Source organism: Oxyura jamaicensis, chromosome 5 (genome assembly GCF_011077185.1).
Source record: "Oxyura jamaicensis isolate SHBP4307 breed ruddy duck chromosome 5, BPBGC_Ojam_1.0, whole genome shotgun sequence".
Classification (NCBI taxonomy): Eukaryota; Metazoa; Chordata; class Aves; order Anseriformes; family Anatidae; genus Oxyura; species Oxyura jamaicensis.
Window position 1 is genome coordinate 60594922 of NC_048897.1, and position 13822 is coordinate 60608743.

The following is a 13822-nucleotide window of genomic DNA, read 5'->3' on the forward strand; positions in this document are numbered from 1 at the left end:
CTAGGGGTGGAGCTGTAGAGAAACGTTCTACTCAGGGGAAACAAGGATATTTTACCATTGGGAAAAAGGAGCTGATGAAGTGTAGTAGCTCTACATCACTATCTCTATTGCCTGTAGTAATGACATTACAAGGCTGTGTGACTGGCAAAGATGGCTTGGAAACAAAAAGGCCTGAAAGAAAACTATTCAAATTAGGCAATGGGAGTAACAATATTAAAAATAATAGTAATAATAATAATAATCTTAGGTGACTCTAATGATCATTTAAGAACATAACTGTGATATCAGAAAACAAAATGAAGAGAAACCCCTTTGTATTGCTCTGAAAAGCATGAAAATATTCCTGACACACACAACTGTCTACTCTAGGTCATCTGACAGCTGGCCATTTTAGCTACAAACATAAAGAAATAATGGACTATCAGTCACCTCCTTGGCATTTGCAGTGGATTTTCTACAAACTATTGCATAGTGTAAGAGTTTCAAAGACCTGGTTATGGATTTGCTTGCCTCATGATCACAAGAAGATGGAAGCGAGCCTTTTCTTTCATAGCACCCCCCTACATGTCTGGTTCTAAAAGCTGCAGAACGTCCAGTATGAGACAAGTTGACTTACCAGGTCAGGAGACCACAACATACACAAAACAAATATTTTCCCATGAATCATATGGAACTTCACAGACTTTGCTGAAAAAACACAGTCCCTTACTATAAGGCCTGCAAGATTAAATACCAAATAGTGTCCTACTCCTACTGCTGTTGCATCTGTTGTTACAGACTTATTTTTGAAACATGCATGTATGCCAAACAGTCTGGCTGAGAATATGAAATTCAGGAAACAACAACTGAATATTGTCAGCTCATAAAAGCACTTTGAAAATAACTAGCAAGTACTAGAATGAAGATTAAATTCCAATAATTAAAGAATATTAGAAGCTGTGCAGAAAAACGAGAATGGCAATCTCCTTCACTGAAAAAGACTGACAAGGCTTCTGGGGCAAAAATACTAAATGAGGATAAGACGTAATATTCAATATGTGTGATGTGTTGCATAACTGGCAGGCATTCACCTAAATAAACGGCAAAATTACAAAGCATACAATCACAGAACCAACTGTGATCTGTTGACACTGTAATTTCCATTTTACTGTCAGGAGTTGAAGCAATAAATAGAGTTAGGGACAAAACTCACATAAATTTCAGACTTCCAGACACTGTTTTTATTAACACCTACATTAACCATTTATTAGCCATCTAGATTTAAATCCCAGTACTAAGTTCAATGGAAAAACTTCCTAACTTGCAGCTGAGCTAAAATGAAAGCACACCACATAAAGCACATACCAAGCAGGGACCACACGCAATGACATGTGGTAGTAAGGCTGGACAAGTCAGTCAAGTGATTTTGAATGGACAGCAGAAACAGTTGTTCTTCATTTAGAATGCCATCTCAGTGCTTTAACCACCTCCACCCACCCAAATCTTATATTTATTTTAAAATAATAATAACGATGAAGAGAGATTAAAGATCGATCCCCGGCGAGGCTGACTGTGGTCCCCATTTGGGATGCAATCCGAACGGCTGGCTAACTACAGATGGCACTTGCATTCAGTGTGCAAAATGTCCCGTCCCCGAATATGGGCTGCTAGGCTCTCACAGCCAAGTTAATCTACCGCAAACGCGCAGAGCCACAGATACCCACGGCAGTCTTTCCGTGCCTTGCACTCAGGTTTTTTTGTTTTGTTTTTTTTTTAATAGCTTTGAGTTTACACTTCAAATACTGACACAGCCTTAGCTGATGATCTGTCAATGTTATTTTTCAACAAGTTGCCTTTTTGTTTGTTTTTTAATAGGAACAGCTTCTTTCAAAAATAATTTGAAAATCCTAGTGTTCAAACATTTAAAAGATACTAACTTTTTAACCTTCCTACAAACACAGGAACATGTGTATTGTGTACTAACCTTGACATTCTAACAGGTTCAGCCTGCAACTATGTACTTCAGCAGTAGTTTGCTAACATCTAAGTTTATTCAAGTGACCAAAAGCAACAGCAACGAAGCTAAAGACAGTGACAAACACTCTTGGTTTAGTATACTCACTGTACGATTTTCCTCTAAAAAGTAACCAGCCATAGCTAGCCAATAGGCGATACTCATATTAAAAACATACATTAGTGTTAAATCAGCAGCTGTGAAATTGTTCACAGTTTTTAAGTGAAATGCAAAAGAAATGCTGATTTTCTGAGACAAAGCACCCACTGCTTTAAACACCACTACAAGCTGCTGAATTTTAATCAAGAAAAAGTAGTACTTAGAGAGAGAATCCCTTACTTCAGAGGTTAAACCTCAGGTAGCATCTATTTTGAAAATTAATTTTTAATATGTAGCACACACAAGAATACTTCAGCGTAAGAGCGAGAAATGGCGGTGATAATCGGAGGCGCTGGTGAGCCTTGCACGGTACTTAATTTTGGTAGCTAGGAATGATCACTTGCTCACAAACAAGAGAAAAAAAAATGACAGCACATCTTTCAGGACCAAGCACAACTGCAATGTTCTTTGCAGAGGCTAGCTGGAGAGTTTTGATAATTTCTAATTATCCAAAGTTACACTTGCAAATTCTTACGAGGGTCATGGCCTCAGCCGCAACCCAACAGTTCGAGATGAAGCCAGCCTTTTCCTTTGTAACAGTTGAGTTCAGCTTGCAACACTATCAAAAAGAAAAGAACTGTAAGCTAATTGCTGGCAAGTATGACGCAAGCGGTTTCCTCGGTTACAGCCCAAGTTGCTGAAGTGCCTGATCCAGCATTTCCTCATCTGTTTGCACTCACACCAGCAGTCTGACAATGTAGTCACTGCATCCTGTTTCACTCAGCAGCCAGCCAAATGCGCTGCGCTTAACCCTTGACTAGCAGCATCTCGACAGTTAACCTATCGTACCTGGAAATCAGCTCCTCCAGAAACCTCCTACCAATGTGCTTGTAACTGTATCACACCTTGGCAACAACTGTCTGTGCTGCGTTTTCTTTTTAATCTAGGAGGACAACATGAAAAAGAAACCTTCTAAAATTAAAAAAATAAAATAAAACAAAAATGCAGGAAAACTACTGAAAGCCTCTGGTACAAATTAGATGTACAGAAGTTTAAATACCTGCAGATTTTACTTAAAACATCAAATTATTTGTGCCTCTGATTTTAATTTTCTAACTCCAGAACTTTCCTGTTTTTACACAACACCAAAAACATGTTAGATACAAATATCAAATTTACTTCTCATTTGCTTAAGATAGATGCGCATTCATACATCAATCAGGAGCACGCTTTAAAAACGTACCAAAGAAACAGTAACTGTATACACACAGAAAAATAACATTTTAAACTAACAAAAAGTGCAGAGGGCATTGGTCTCATCATCAGTGAGCTGTCTTCCAGATCTGCAGATCCTAGAGCAAATTAAAAAAAAATGAAATCGAAGATGTTAATCAAAAAGCACAAGCAGTGGCCTGTCTGACAATATGTTGCACAAAACAATTTAGATAATTTGAGGGTTTATTTTTAAATGTGAATTTGAATTTGGCCACTTCAGGGCACAAATAAACATGCAACCAACTATTTCCAGCACAGAGCTGTTGTGTGCTGACAGCGGTGCTTATCTGGTGTCAAACCTAACTGCTTTTCTCTACTCTGGAATAATCATGCAGCACAAAGAAAGCAAAAAAGAAATATAAAGGTCATAATTTTTTATTAAAAACTCTAAGCAATGCTTCATAAAGGCAAAATGCATATGAAATTTATTGATTAAAAAAAAGCCTAATTGATGTACACAAAGCAATTTTAAGTGGGAAATCCCCTGAAGCATTCTGAAACAGACAGATGACAGCCACCAGAACGACCTGTCACAGCAGCTTCCTGACCACTAAAAGAGAACTAGGCATCAGAAATGTCAAGGTGCAAGGGGAGACCAACCTAGTGACTGTTTATTGATTTTTTTCAAAAAGGCTCCTTCACACCAAGCTAGAACTACTCTGAAAGGAACTCCAAAATAGTCCTGATTTTCCAAGAACAGGAAATAATCTCAATCTTTCAAATTCGTCAGATTCTCCAGTTTCTCAGGAGGCCTTCTTGTTCACATCTCTTATCACAATTTATCCGTGTTACAAAAATAAAGCGTTAGGGCAAGAAGCCCAGGTGTACAGACAAATGAGTGTCCTGACACAGAGCTCTGAGGAACCGTATGCTGGTATGCACTGGCAACCATACTGAGCTAGAAAAGAAGAAACAAAAAGGGCCACCATGTTTACACGATATAATCAATGCTGTGGCTTAGTTAGCAATTAACTACTTGTTAGCCTCCCAGTGACATTTTTCTCTGAACAGAGATGTTTCAGCCAGCAGGCTTTTCTGCCCTATTAGTATAGTTTCCCACTGCATCACGTCTAAGTTTCTTCCCACACACCTGCATTCCTCTTTGCTCTGATGTCGCAGCACCAGTATAGCAGATAGGAAGGCAGGGGAAAAATTATGACAAGCAAAGAAACATTTTCTTCGCCAATAATCATTTTTCTTCAGTCAAATGGAGAAACGGCAAGCCAGCAGAAACCAGTGAAACTAACTTTGCTGGGTTGTTTGGTTCCAAAAGATTCCCACCCCTACTCTATTCAACAAGAGATCAGAGAGCCCTGAGAAAAATCTCATCTCCAAACTGAGAACTGCTGATAGCAATTTTCTTCTCTTGCTTCTTTAAAGTATATTTTTAATGGCGCTTGGCCACATGGTGGCTTTAGGTTATGGGACTCAAGGCTCAGGAAGATTTTTACAAAACTAACACAATGGTTGTATAGGATGTCTTTGATAAAATGAGTTTTTAGCTGTCTGGATTAGAACCAAACAGAGGAACATCCACAGATGAGGTCTTTCGGAAGGCACAAAATATGGCTCATATTTAAATAGGCACCAAATGACTTCACCATTTCAGTTATGTCATTGATGTATAACACAGCCACCCTACATAAAGGGCTAGCCCCTGTGAGCCTTCAGATAGCCTTGGAAGTCTATCCAATTACTAATGATCCAGTGAATTTTGCAACCATCTGACCTGTTCCATGCTTTGTAACAATTCAGAAGCTACAGGAGGTGCCACCATGAGATACATTTTCTCCAGCTCTGCCTCCTGCCATACTTTGCCCACAACAAAAGAAGAAAATACAGCTCTGTCCACTGAGCTGGATAACCTCCCAGATGACATTTGTGACAAGACAGATACAGGGAACTCTCAGTTCTTCTTGACTCTGGCTTTTCTCAGCTTATGCCTCTTCCTGAAATCGGCAGGGATACCACTGCAGAACATCTCAAAAAGTTAAGCAGAGCTGACGGGAAGAAAAAGACAGACCTGGGACACAGCTGGGAGTCTAGTAGACATGCTGAGCAAAAAGTATTACTCAGAAACTGGAAATAAAGTTCAGAATCTCTTTTAAAAAAAAAGCTCTGCAAAAGTTCAGCTTAATTTGGTTGCACTGTGGAGGCAAATAGAATTCAAGCCTCAGGACAGAAAATATTTCTCGGCTCCTACTGATCCTGTTACAACCCAGGCTGTAATCAGAATGTAACATCTCAAATTCATATATGAACTTCAGTATCATAAAGATCAGGCAAAGCTTTCTTACAGCACTCAAACAGTGCAGGAAGGATTTTGAAGGATACAAATCCTCTAATTCTCTGCCTTTGTTTTTGAGTGGAGGTGAAATGAAGGGAGTAAGATGTTCAGTAAATATTTTTTGAGGCACAATTCCTTCCCTGTCGTCACCAGCCCGCCAGCTACTCTTGCAACAGCTACAGCACCCAATCCAATACTACTCCTACTTCGCTCTCCTCGCTTGCTTACACTAGGAAAGAGGCAAACCATAAGCAAGATGGCTAAATGCTTAGTGCTCTCCAAAGAAAACTTAGAAAACCTCTGTCCCCTCTATCCAAAAAAATAAATTGAGGATTATTTTCAGCTTTGCAGCGACTGAAGAGGTACAGATTCCCTCTGAGTAGCAAAGAATAAGCTCCTAGCTACAGAAGACTACATATTAACAGCTCACATTTCACAAAAAGAACTGCAGTTATGTTTATAGAGAATGAAGCAGGTGAGTGAACACCTTGCTTGCAACTTACAGAACTAAAGGAACAAAATGAAAAAACAAACAAACAAAAAAAACTTCACAACACTGCAGACGACCAAGATAAAGGATACGGTCTGTATGAGTACATCAAAAAGAAATATACACGTCTTTCCAAATGCAATCTACTTACTGGTCATTTTTCATTAATAGACTTTTATATAGTATTCATGTAAGGCATTCTAGAAACATTTTTATGTTGTAAATGCAAAGAAATATTTTTTCTGCTTAATTGATTGTGTTACCAAATGTTCTGCCTTTTTTTTTTTTTTTTTTTTTTTTTTAAATAGTAATTATTTGCTTGAAAGGTTTCTAAAAAAAAGTGAAAATGTTTCCAGTCAGGACATTTTTATGTCTTTGCTGAAAGACACCTGTAATTTCGGATAAAGTTAAGTTACCGGTCTTGTAATGTGCAGAAAGAGAACACACTGGTGAGAAGAGGCATTAAAAGGATTGCAAAATTAGGAACAGCTAAGGACAGGGAATGGCAAGGAAAAATGGAATTACAATGAAGACAGACAAGCAAGGAAGCAATTTACTATTGAACATTAATCTTCTGGGATATTATCTTTCTTGTACGTTCAAGGCCAAGTTAATTTAAAACAAAGATGTACCTTTTAAACGCACACCAAACCTGTCCATCATCAGGTAGGAGGAAGGAACGTAGCTTTAGGAATGCTTTCATTTGAGATTGTTAACACCTACAACTAGAGAGCTGAAGTTATAAATTACATTAAACCCTGTGAATTTTTAACAAGTGAGGACTGTAATCTCATTCCTTAAACACTGTAAAACACGTGTTCTTTTCCATTTGAAAGCTAATGTGCTCTGTGCAGACTCTAGAGAGCTTCCTACCAGAACAAGCGTTAAGGCAAGTATGGAAGACTTATGAATCTTTAGCAATGGAATTTGAACAGCAGCTAGGCTCATACTAGAAAAGTGACATAACACTATACACCTTTGTTACTTAATGGAGAACTGTGATACGTGCATTACTGAAGTCATATTGACTTGCTATTAGTTCTGAAATTGCATCTCTTTATTATATGAAACACTGATTGAATCTTTTCCAGAGCTGTATGGGTATTTCCTGAACACAAATTCAAACAAGGTATCAGCTCCTTATTTTCAGATACAACACTAGATTCCAAATTAATTTGTCCTGAATTTTTTATCCTTAATAATCTTAACAATGTTACACTTCATACGTAAACACAGTTTTACTTGGTTTTACCAAGACTGTTCGACTTCAGCATCTTAGTTTTGATTTTTACACTCAATAACAATTCTAATCCTTCACAAAGGCTGAAGTGCTGTTTTCTTCAGAACATTCTGCACATGTCTTTGACACAATGATCATCATCTCAGAGGGTCTGAAAACACAGGCTAACCTTAAAAGCAATAGCCAGTGTCTGCCTCTGCTCATCTACTCAAGGGTTATTTCCTCCCCGACATCATAAAGTCACATGCAAACCTATTATTTTCAAGTTTCTTCTAAAATTTTGTTCACCAGAAACTCCAAATAGAAGGAAAAAACAGATTTACAGTTTGATAAAAGAATTCTGCTGTAGTGAATAAAAGAAGAGCAAGTAACTCCAAGATAGACTAATTAATATTCTCCTACAACTACATAAAATAAGTGAACAGATGCCTGTCTTCAAAATACTTTCAACTATGCTTTGCCATAACAGCACAGTCTTGTTATTTTTTATTCACATTGTTCACTCAACTTCATCTAGACAGGCTACATTTCTTCAATTCATTGGAAAGATTCTAAGTAACATTGCTTAGCTTTTTATTATTAAAAAATAATACTAGAAGATGCCAATAAACATCTATGTGCATAACCAATTGAAGTTCCCTCATTGTAATTCTATTTTTTCCATTTGAAATTTGCTTTCCAAGAACACTTCAGTAATCCCCAATTGAAGGGTATGTTGCCCCCCCAAAAAGCAGCTAGTTGAAACAAGGACAAAAATAGGGCAAATGTGGGGTTGATACCACAAAGTTGCTTCTGTTTTCTAGTTAAGATATGAAGCGTACTGCTCTATCCTATACTGACACGCTTGGAAGAGCAAAGCCCCTCAACTGATGAATATGTGTGCCTGTTTACCCCAGGCTGTAACCAGCACTGACAGTAGACGTACCTCTGTTTTAGTGCATTTCTGCATGTACCATCTCAGAGGGAACACCGTAACGCAGATCAACATTCAGCTTTTCCTGGGTGACTAAAGCCTGCATCTCGCAGGTCCAGCAACTCAAGAGGAAAACCGCTCACGTCCCTTTACATCTTCCAGCCAGAGCCCGTGCATCAGGGCAGTGCATTTCACAGGCGCAGCAGGAATTAAACTTTTCCCAGGTGCTCATCACACCTTCAGGTTCTGACAGTTTCCCTCCCTTGCTATCTACACATGGGACCGTAACCACTTGTATCTAAGAAAGTGCAGCCCAAATGAACTGAAGTTCAGACTCTGCAATGAGAATAATTCTGATGGACTGATAATGTATAGGATTACAGAACTGCAAGAGTGGGTATCAAAGAACCTGTGAGTGTGTTTACGCATTACACTGTTTAGATGGCAAACCAGATTAAATGCAGGCTGTTGTAGATGTCAGTCAAGACAATCACTTCAGACTTCTCAAATACATTTCCTTCTTCTTAGAGTCAGTGTCGTTAAACTACATGTATGACACTGAATTTTATTAAGTACTAACAATGTCCTGGAAATAGAGCAATCAATACCTGCCTGAGAGAAAGCTCACAAAAAGTTAGTTCATATTCAAAAGCTTCCAAAGCTACAAGCCCAGCTGAGAGGCCATCCACTTCTGTAAAGTATATACACTGTAAAGTTCCCTGACCACCATACAAATTAGACACAGAAAATGATGATAACATGAGGATTAGCGTTTATCAGTAATCAAATGTTGAAGAACATTATTTGTACAAGCAATTTGCATGAAAGGATTTAAACCCGTTCTGAAGAACCAAAAGTACTAGAAAACTCACTGACGCCTGTTCTTAACCTGTATTTCTTATCCTATGTTAGTAAATTAGAGCACCCAGTGATTTAGAATTCCTTTATGAGAATCTGCCAGACAGAAGGAACAAGATTCCTGAAGTGGGAAACAGGTGTCAGCCCAGAGTACCTAGGAAAAAAGGTTTCAGAAAAATTAGAGTATATAACTGCATCTATAATATTAAACTAAGAAAATCAGTGACCCGGAGATCCAAAATGTGTATATAAGCCTTTAATTTTAGGCCACACTGGAACAAAAATCATGCTAAAGATGGGGACAGTGAGTCTAGTGTAAGAATGCCTTTTTTAGCCCTTAGTTTAGCTGCCATCCTGTTAAAAGGGTTTAATCCAATCAAAGGAAAATACAATATGACCAATAATGAAGGTTAAAAGAGACACTAATACCAGAATGCCTGTGCAAGGTTTCATATTTAAGCCGTTGTTTCAGTAAAACTGATAAAACCTCCCTCTGCAAGCCTTCAAAGTTTCACTCACTTCCAGAAGAGTCTATTTTATGCGCTCCTGCTGATAAAGCTGTACTGACAACAGATGGAAACAGGCAGGTGTGCCACAGGCTCGTGGTACCATTCCACTGGGGTGCGGGAGCAGACCGTGTGGTTTGGGTGTACTGAAAGTACTCATCCCAAATTAAACCACGTGCATATTTTTCAATTACTATTACCAACATGGATATAGAAAAACCAACATACCTATATTGCTAATTCATATCATTCCTCGTGGAAGAAGGTAATGATGGTAAGGCTGCAAAGTTTTCAATTCTTAGGTATCAGAAAAGGAAAATAGAAGGGGAAAAAAGCATGAAAAAAAAAAAGAAAGAAAGAAAGAAAGACATTTGACATTTGATTTTCCTATCAAATGTCAAATAAGGAGCAAACTAACAAAAATTTTGTGGTGTTCACTCATGACATAGGAGACACTGATGTGGATTCCTTGAGTTGAGCTCATACCACAGAGCTGCCCCATGTCAGAGCATATTTCGTTGGGCCTTCCCACCCACCTTTTTTCATAAAGCTCACTGGAATTTAATGTCTTTGAAACATCTAAGGCCATTGTGTTTCCATTAGGATGGTACCGCCAAGCATATATATGTGCACATAACATGCACAGGAGTTGACCCTTTTCCTCAGTAAAATAGGCCTGCAAGCTTGTAATTTTTATTCCTTTCAAATCTAACCTCACAGAACATACTGTCCATGAACTGCAGCGTGGAGGCCATCCTCTTTTCCCATTCTCCTGGGAACCTTGTGTCGCTCATCTCTACAATTTTCTTGCGTAAGTTTAAAATACCTCCTAAGTCAAAGCTGAAAACTAGCACTTTATCAGCTTATCCTGTTAGTTCCCTTTGACACAGTTGATCTCTCACTTCTTGGAAACTTCTCTTCCAGCTTCTTCCACTTCTTTCCTACTTGCACTCTGGTCACTCCTGTAATACACCACCTGCAATACTTCCTCCAGATTTCTCCATCCTTTCCTCAGCAGCTGTCTTTGATTTCCTTCCTTTCTCTCTTTACATCTTCTCTGCAGGAAGTCACACCTGCAGAAACAATTAACCCCTTTTGCTACACTGACAACTTACAAACAAGTTTCCCTCCTTTTTAGTGTACTATTTCTGCCCAAAACAAACTGCCGTTGAGTTTTGAGTATCTAACCAACAGCTTACAATGGCCTTAGCTAACAGAGTTCTTCATGGCAGTCAGTCTTCTTAATTGCACTCTCAGCATTCTTTGTCATTCTCTGTGAACCACATTTGGTCCTGGTGATCACTTTGGCACAGGGTGGCATCTTAAGCTCCAGCCTCTCTCTACAGGTCTCTATGGGCAGACCATTCTCAAATCAGCCTTTCTTTTTGGTATTATACTTCAAGACTCTAACTACAAAATGAGGGAGGGAGGAAGGGAAGAGGATGCAACAACTCTTCTTACGAGTCTTCCCATTTCACCTAGCACAACAGATTTGTCAAGGCCAGAGAGAACCAAACAGAAATAATCTTACTTATCCAAAATACAGATGCAAAAATGGCTTCCCAAGACTGTTACTTTCACCATGTAGTCATTCTCTTCGTGTATTCCAAAAAGTCACTTGCTTCCCATTGAAAACGGTTACACTCGCAGCTCAACACACCCTTTCGACATTGATTTTTCACATAAGACGGATGATAAAAACCCAAAAGATACAAAGATTCTGGTAACAACAGAAACAAATCCTAACGCGCAGGTGCACTTTGGGCAGAGGTCACTGCAACCACTACTGAACACTGCAAAGGGCTAATTGTGTACATGGCAATAAGAGCTCCATTTCATATTATTGGCTGCAACCAATAATAAAATGTTCGGGTTTCTAAGGCTGCAAGCAGGATCAGAATTTAATGACTTTAAGACAATGTAAAATACATACCAACAGGTAGCTTCTCCACTAGGAAGCTAATAGCCTCAGTACTTAAGGACAAAATATAATATAACAATAGGAAATAGACACAAATTGTCTACATAAAGGACAAACTGCATTAATTTCAAGTTACATAAACATTTTAGATTCTCAAAATCAAATCCTGACCTTCCTAAGGTAAGGCATAAAATATACAAGATAGCCACAAATTGAAACTGGCAGGTGGTGGTGGTCAATTCACCAGCCTCATTACAAGACAGCTCCTCCTTAATTAAGGATGCAACATGAATGTCTTTATCAAAGAAGCATCTCAGCCTCTTTACTTGTTTGAACCTACTCAGAGAGTTAGGGAAAAAAAAGTCAGCTCTAGTTGCAGACTGTTTTGAGTGGCAGACTGTTTTGGACACCTCTTTGGATAATTAGGATGGCCTATTCTTTTGCAAGGAAAAATGGACATTTTAGAAATCCTATATATAGCTATTCCCTCTCATATACATGTTCACCAGCTTGTTAAAGAAAAGTAATGCCTTACTACAGGATTTTTCAAGATGAATATTATATATAAAGATCTGACAAACACCTTTAAGATTCCCAACCCTGATTTGTCTTTCAGGAAAAAAAATAAAATTAAGCAACGGAGTGGTAAGTAGTCATCAGCCAATGAAGATAATCCCTTCGATACCAGTAGCTTACAGCTGACATTAGCATTTGGTTAATACATGTAATCAAAACATTGTCTACACAAAATATGGTATAGCAATCAATACTGCACTCATACTGCTAATAAACAATTCCTCTCTAGGTTGAAGAATACTGAAGTAAGGCTTCCAAAAGCCTGCGTACTGCTAAAATCATATGAACTTTTATTATAAACTTTTATTATAAAATTTCATATTATATGAACTTAAAATTACATGGACTTTTCTTGCTAATGTAGTAGAGGTCAGAAAAGACACTGCACTTGCATGATTTTTAGCCTTAATTTCAGTCATATTGCTTTCTTCTGTTCTATGTGTATTTCTATTTATATATTTGGTAATGGCATTTAAGTATACTCGCATGAAATTTTCAAGATAGAATCCACTCAAGACTTCTCCCCCACTCACCCAACAACATCACTAGCCATGCGTACTGCAGAAAAAACATACACTGCACGGATTTGTAGATTTTGGTGGCTAAGTAAGCATGGATATTCCTATAAAATGTAAGAACAAATTTTAACAACCTTTCAGTGTTATAGTCACCATAGCTGTTCAAGTACAGAAAGCAATACTCTGAATATGACAAACGTTGCTCAAATTAGAAAGCACTTGCAGCATCATGCTCACAGGGCCTCTTTCCCACCTCTATCCCAGAAAACAGTGACAGCTCCACCTGCTTCCAGCACGTGCACGCTGCTGGGTGCGCATACGTGGAGCTGCTGACCCTCCCGCTCCCCATGGGGAAAGACCCCTGACAATCGCTGGCTTAAGCTTATTTGTGAAGAAAAAAGTCAACCCAATACAATTATTTTCTCATAGTTTTAACTAGACAAGAGTCAGGCATAATTTCAAATCAACAAGTAACCAGAAACTTCAGGTCAATAGTAGCATTCTCTGTTTTCCCCAGGGTAACTAAAATCTACACCTGCCTTTTTTTGTTCTCATGTGTCCCTGCTTGCAGGGGTTCAGTGTGCACGAATAATTGGATAAAATACATCAAATATAATCACAGTAGTTACTTAGCTGTCATTCACCACAGTGTTCTTGGCACGGTGGACTTGCCGCACATTCCTCGTACTCCACTGATCTTCCAAACAATGCCCATTAAACTCACTATCTTAAAATATTAATATTGAAAAAGCAGCATTGCAATGTTGCATAAACATCTGCAAAACATGCCATCAATCTTTCAAGAAAGTTCACATAATAAATGCTCTCTGAAGAGCATTAAGTGTGTGTTTTCCTTCTGTTTCAAGGAAGCAATATAAAGACCTTACAGTGTTTATTCAAATAAAGTCACAGGCTATACCCCATGCCACCACCCCCAGCCCAAACAGTTGACGTTTTATCAGCTCTGCGATGTCTGATCTCTCTCCAAGTCAGACAGGAGATCAGAGGATTTAGCCTGTATTATCCTTATAAAAACCGCTCATAAAATACTGCCTAGAACGTATATCTGTGAATCCAATTTAAACCATGGCTGACAAAGCACAAATATTTATTGTAAAGTGTAATAGACTATTAGGAAAATAAAGA

At 38.4% G+C, this 13822-nt stretch overlaps 1 protein-coding gene and 1 long non-coding RNA gene across 2 annotated transcripts in view; both read right to left on the reverse strand.

Annotated features, from left to right (window-relative positions):
* Positions 1 to 13822, reverse strand: part of PDE3B (phosphodiesterase 3B) — an 87502-nt gene that overhangs the window by 70965 nt on the left and 2715 nt on the right. The gene's annotated exons all lie outside the window — the stretch shown is intronic.
* LOC118167399 lies at positions 10453 to 12996 on the reverse strand. Its single transcript, XR_004751118.1, has 3 exons — positions 12490 to 12996; positions 11123 to 12445; positions 10453 to 10913 (listed from the first exon to the last, which is right to left on the reverse strand). It is a non-coding gene; the product is annotated as an uncharacterized LOC118167399 (long non-coding RNA).